The following is a 6,866-nucleotide window of genomic DNA, read 5'->3' as shown; positions in this document are numbered from 1 at the left end:
TGATCGGATTATATGAGAATTGACCATATCTCATCTACATGGGAATTAGTAAATCCATATTTTTAATACATATATAATACAATAGGTATTGTCTTATCTATTTCCAAGTATTTCAGATACCATCAGATAGGATTTTTGTCCCAATCACCTTGGGATAGCTTTAAAACCTTATATGCGTCCTTAACCTATTTGTGAATTATTTAGTTTTCCAACCAAGGTTATCAAAAGGCTATTTGTGGTATCGTTGGTCAGGAGGTATCCATACTATTTTCGCCCTGGATACCAGCGGTGTGAAAATTCAAATGTTGTGTATCTCAAACCATTTACCCAATCCAAGATGAGACGTCACATTCTGAGATTTCGAGCACATAATAATATTGATGACTTCAAATCGATTGCATCTAAGGGTGAGTAAGTTAGTTGATATCCAGGTCCCATATCGATTGCACAAAAATAATCTTGATGACTTCAAATCGATTGCACAAAAATAAAGCTGCCCATATCTGACATTACAAGGTCCTAATATGCAAATATCCAGTGGTAGAAACAAGTGGATCTTATACTGTCGCCCACTGCTTGGTGCTGGAGCCTTGGAACTTCCATGTCGAAACTCAAGTCGTTACCTTCTGGACTTGCATGCACGTCTCGCTAACTTGCCAGTTAGCCCCCTGTCACCAAAGGACACACGTGATTATGCTTACAAGGAGGGAAAGCTATATACGGCAAGCAAATTTGGCACGGGAGCTTCTCAACAAACCATTATGCGTATAAGCAACGCCTGAAATGAACCCATCCTGCACAACAAACGGAATTCAATGAGGAGGCAGTGTTAATCCCCTCATGCCATCAGCAGATAGATCTAATCATCTAAGGGAAAAAAAACAAGTTATGCATCCATATCCTACTAAAGATTGAAAATTACATCATAAGATAAGCATCTTCACAGCACATCTACGCGATAAGTTATGCACTGCTTTATCCAGAACAAACTTGACGTTTCACATTTGTGACAACAATAATTTGCAGTGCGGAACACTAGGAAGGGATGGTGAATATTCAGATTATGCATGCTTTACCCTAGTACATTTGATCAGTCTCTTCCGAGTCCTAGCAATATGATTATATATGTGGAACGGTTCCACCGTAGAGCTTATAGACTGACACCTCTGTTATATGGAAGCCTTTGCTAGGAAACTCTTCTTGCATCATTCATAGTTTAATTTTGGACTTTGGTGCAACGGACAAGATCAAACAAGGATAATTTAAGCATTAACAAATTAGCTAATCATGTGCACAAACACACAATCATATAAGATATGACACTGAAATATATTTCTTTACTAACCCTGTCATAGACAACCCAACTTCTTACTGAATCCAATTGAGGTACTATCACTCGACCTGAAAAAGAATTCCCTTTATCCAAGGATAAATGGTAAATTATTTAAGTAGCAGAGTCCAACCGAAGACATCGTACCTGATCTGGTCCTTCTCATTTTGAGAGACTCGGGTGTGGAAATAGATAATGCCCGGACCCTAGAACGAGTAAGCCAAGCCTAAAGAGTTTCAAAGGAACATTGCAATAAGTAGGAGCTAGCACAGTTTTTGTCAGCTGAGTTAAGTAACAGAAAAAGGGCAGCCCGGTGCATGTAACTCCCGCTTGCGCAGGGTCCGGGGAAGGGTCCGACCACTTTGGGTCTATTGTACGCAGCCTTTCCCTACATTTCTGCAAGAGGCTGTTTCCAGGACTTGAACCCGTGACCTCATGGTCACAAGGCAACAGTTTTACCACTGCGCCAAGGCTCCTCTTCAGAGAGTGGATTAAACATATGGGGCGCCAAGACAGGCTATATGTGTGAGTAAAACTTAAGAACTAAGGAAGAAGGTGGCATCACAGCCAATCTTGTAAGCGGCATGACATATTTTTCTGTTATTTCATATAAAGTGAGCACAAAAGATGACTGGGCTAACTACAATTGATATAATATTGGTCCGTCTTAACAAAAACTACGCTAACATCATTGCAAGTTTACTCCTGCATGTTTTCAAAGATAACAATAAAATCATTACAACTTCGTCCAATAGAAGCACAGCAAAGTGGTGTGATATCGGCTATTCCTATTTCTTATAATAAATTCTGCCATAAAATAAAACTGGCAACTTTACCTCAATAGTTTGTGCATTATACAGATGTTAAAAATGTCCAGGATAATGAAACATCATTCAGTAAGAGCTGGATTACATGGCAATTGCAGAAGCTATGTCAAGCTAACACATTATAATTTTTATAACCATCAGCATTTAGCAAGTGCTATAAAATATTATTACAATGCTTTAAATTGTTTAACACCAGAAGAAAAGGGTACGGAATTTTTTTGCATACTTACATATGGAGCTGAATTCAATCTAGTAGGACGCCCCAACCCTTACTTTGCAGATCTCTGCTTCTTTGCTGAACCTACAGTCTGCTTTTCCACATAGAAGCCATCAAGTTCACCATGTAAATTAAGGAACACAACTAAGATCACTAGCTTAAATGTGCTAAATACTATGAACTTGGCATCATACAAAAACGAAATTCTGTATGATGCACCTTACCCTGGAAGTTAAGGAACTTAATGGATCACAATATTTGGTTTTACACATCTTATATGCGATGTACAGATTAATCTATGAAGTTCCTTACTAAGGATTAGGAATTACTAAGAAAAAAAATTATGTGGCTACATAACATACTTGGACATACAGTAAACAGAATCCAAAGCCACAAAAATGAACCTAAAGATGCTGGAATCTGTTTCATCCCAGTAATGAGGTAATGCTACAGAAATAGTGTCATTGCAAATAATTAATCATGAAATGTCACGAAGGGCACAGATTGGAAACATGCTCTCATAAGTTTACTGTGGACCGCAATTATATTAACTGGGCTAGATTTACTAAAGATGCTACATTAGATTGGTTGTGTATCTAAATGTCTTCAAGTGATGCAGGAATGTAGAATTGAGTCATTATAATTGTCAGGCTTGTGACAATTATATGCCTCCGGGATTTTTGTAACATAGCTTTGAGCCATATGCTTCGCTTGAGTACAAGAATTTCCATTCAGAGCACCCAGCGTACGTGATAAAGCTAAATACAGAATGTCCTAATTGGAGTTGACAATAACAAGAAAAGGAAAACTAACAGTGGAGGTATTTACATATTAACTATTTTAGCAAATAAACTGGTAGAAATACTACAGTAACACAGAACGAATTCCAAAGACTGATTACTTGATCTAATTTTGGAGCTGTGGGATTTATAACTCACTTTTTTCGGAGATTGCACATCCGAGTGAATTGAAGATGGTACATTTTTATTTGATACTGCCTTCTGAGTCAATGTGATGTGCTCATTTCTTTCCAAGTATTGTTGATTCTTCAATGAAGCCACTGGAGCACTTTGATAACCTAAATTAAATAATAGTCACTCTCTTAGAAACATCAAGACAAAGTGAAATATCGGCAGGAGAAAACTTAACCAGTGTCTTAACAATTTGCTCCGTCACGTACTTAAGGGTTCAACACTTTGAAAAGCACCAGCAATCTCTGAGCAGCAATTAGAACTTTTAGGCGGTACTCTGGCTAAAGGATCTAAAGCCAGTAGTTCAGCATTGGTGGCATTTCCTCCTTCTGAGTCATTGGGCATATGATTAGGGAACATAGTGCAAGTCCAATCGGAGTTAAAAAGATGGCTACCAGCATCATCTTCTCTTGCATCTGGATGCATAGTGTCATTCTGATTTCCTGCCTCTTTGCAAGATTCATCACCAATATATGTTTTTGTAGGAGCAAGAGATACATTACCCTCAATGTTCACATGATCTCTTTCTTGTGAAGTACTGCTCGAGTTCAAGCATATTTCCACATTAGCTAAAGCTGCGGGTCTAGCATCATCTGAAGCAGCAGAATTTTCCTTGGTTGAAACATCATTTCCACAGTTATGTTCCTGAAATCTTGAACCCCCTGTGAATGCATCGAGATCATGATGGCTACCAGCATCATCTTCTCTTGCATCTGGATGCATAGTGTCATTCTGATTTCCTGCCTCTTTGCAAGTTTCATCACCAGTATATGTTTCTGTAGGAGCAAGAGATACATTACCCTCAATGTTCGCATGATCTCTTTCATGTGAAGTGCTGCTCGGGTTCAAGCGTATTTCCACATTAGCTACAGCTGCGGGTCTGGCATCATCTGAAGCAGCAGAATTTTCCTTGGTTGAAACATCATTTCCACAATTGTGTTCCTGAAATCTTGAACCCCCTATGAATGCATCGAGATCATTGATTGGTAACTTTTTAGCATCATTAAGGACCTTGATTAAGAAAGGTGCAAACTTCTGAATAAAATTGCCTAGCTGGAATTTCTCCAGGTAAAATTGAGCTGAATCCTCTTGTGGGTGGATAAAAGAGTTTGGGTAGGATTCCATGTGTGAATCCCAAGTCTCCCACCAGTACGGAAATCCAATCATGAATCGTTCACATATCTGCATGCATGGATTGTTTTGTTTATCAGAGAAGTACTAGATTAGAAGCATGGCTAAATGATATTTCTGCACATGAATAAGCTTTTGCTTGAATATGGGCTGACTTTCCATCATCCTTTATGAACAGAAATGACAGAAGAAGAAACATCAAGAAAAAATGTTCATGCCTGCATAGAAAACCCATTCTCACGCATTCGCAATAAGCTAAATGAACCATAAAGGAGCACCACAACCCCATCTTCATCTTGGAGCGTGAGAGACTCATAACGCTGTGCTATGGGTGCAGAAGTGAATAGGTAATTCCTGACAGAAGCAAGGTTAGTCAGAATGGGTTCTACTTGACTGGAATCGTAGAACTGGTCCACCAAATTTGGATCGCAGAGACGCATACTTTTCAGTGAAGCCGGAAACAGCGAGCTTCCGCTCTTCCCCTTTCAGCCTCACCGGCCACCACTCCAACAGCGTGACCTAGCCAAGCACCAAATCGAATCAAACCACCGCCCATCTAGGAAGAAAACAAGAAGGAGAGCCGCATGCGAAATGCGGGAAAGGAAAGGGGGAGAGAGCGTACGTGTGGGTGCTCGACGTCGGTGGCGGCGGCGGCTGCCTCCGCAGCGCCAAGGCGGCCGCAAAACCGGACAGGGGAGAAGGGAGGGCTCAGCGCGGGGGCTGCGGTTGACGACGACGGCGGCGGCGGCGGCGGCGGCGGCGGCGACGACGGCGGCGCCCCGGCGAGATCTTGCCCTCGGCGGATGGTTGCGGGTCTTTCTTGCCATGTTGGGAGCGGAGCGGAGGGAGAGTCGCACGGACGAACAAACGGCGGCGGAGGAACTTGTATGAGATCTGGGGTTGGCATGAGATCGTACGATCCAGCGGTATGGGCCGTTGGATGTGTGGCGAGCGGCACAGATAGGCTTAGGTGGGTTTCCGATCTGGTCAAGCGTACTATTCGCAAATACATCCTTAGAGAAGGCCCATTTTAGCGGAAACCCCCTCCAGTACGTGTCGTTCCCAGCAGCTCGCTCCCTCCCTCCAATCATTACGTCATATCCTCACCGACGGCAGCGGCGCAACCCTACTTCCCTTGGTGATCACTACCGTCTCACTCCCAAAACACTCATATGTTCCCTTGGTGATCACTACCGTCTCGCTCCCAAAATGGCTGCAATGGATGATTAATCAGTGGCTACTACTATTTCTGTTCATCCATGACAGATCGCTGCAACTTCTCACCTCAATCCATCGGCGAACCGAAGCACTTCCTCCCCTTGCGGCAAGATCCTCCATAACTATTCGTCATGTACAGTTGTGCGTCCGCTAAACAGGTTATTTGGTCGCTGAAAAATGTGCCACAAAATTCCTGACTGCAAATACTAGTGAACATTACTAGTTTAGGTTGTACCAGCCCAATAAGTGATATCCATTCAAAAATATAAACTAGTTAACGAAAATGGCAGATCTTTCTTCCATGTCCAAGTTATGAGAACATGTATGTACATGTGAACGTTCACTGGTTCATGTTGTATCAGGAAACTAAGGCCATGTTTGGAACCATAATAGATTAAGATAATGTGGATTATGAATATAGATTATATAATCTGGTTTATAAAAATAATCTAGGTGGACATGTTTGGACGCAAGATTATATAAACTGTAATCCAGGTTTTACATTGCATGATGACCTATCTGCCCTTTGGGTTTTTTTAAAGAGGAGGGTGGCGGTGGTAGGAATGTAATTATCTCCAACTTTACAAGGATAATGGATCATTAGCAATCCATAATCTGATTTTAGCTGGTATAGAGTAGATTATGAGTTTTTAATAATCTATCCATCTAGTTTTTATAATCTACACCATAAGTTGTCCTTTTTGGAGACAAAATAGATTATAAAAACTGGATTATATAATCTGGGTGATTCCAAACAGGGCCTAAGTTTTTGGTCTATTAGAAAAATATTAGTTGGTGAATCTAAAATGATAACTCTTTCGACCAACCCACTATTAACATTAAAAGTTGTACAATTTCACTAAAAACATAAAGGCAACAGGAAACAGAATAATTATATTTAGAACATAAACACAAATTGGAGTCCTATGAAATGCAATGGCAAATATACTTAGTTGACTAAACCAGTATTTCAACTCATTACTTAGGACATGTGAGCCAACATTAAGATGTAACAACAACAATCAAACGTAGATTTTATACAATTATTTTAGACAACCAATTTCATTTTTTCCATCGGACAGCTACAGTTGTTATGTAACGCAACTTCCTTGCATGTTTTGTAAGTGTGTGGCACCCGTAGAGTAACCCCTAGTTTCTTCTTCGGCCATGCC

At 40.7% G+C, this 6,866-nt stretch overlaps 1 long non-coding RNA gene and 1 pseudogene across 1 annotated transcript; both read right to left on the bottom strand.

Moving 5' to 3' along the window:
- Nucleotides 1-358: 358 nt before the first annotated feature.
- On the bottom strand, nucleotides 359-1,339 carry LOC123426462. The gene is made up of 2 exons (XR_006622218.1): nucleotides 758-1,339; nucleotides 359-668 (listed from the first exon to the last, which is right to left on the bottom strand). It is a non-coding gene; the product is annotated as an uncharacterized LOC123426462 (long non-coding RNA).
- A 1,132-nt stretch (nucleotides 1,340-2,471) lies between these two features.
- Nucleotides 2,472-5,303, bottom strand: LOC123426461 (annotated as a pseudogene).
- Nucleotides 5,304-6,866: the final 1,563 nt, after the last annotated feature.

This window comes from Hordeum vulgare, chromosome 2H, assembly GCF_904849725.1.
Source record: "Hordeum vulgare subsp. vulgare chromosome 2H, MorexV3_pseudomolecules_assembly, whole genome shotgun sequence".
Taxonomy (NCBI): Eukaryota; Viridiplantae; Streptophyta; class Magnoliopsida; order Poales; family Poaceae; genus Hordeum; species Hordeum vulgare.
This window is presented reverse-complemented; position numbering and strand designations above follow the sequence as displayed.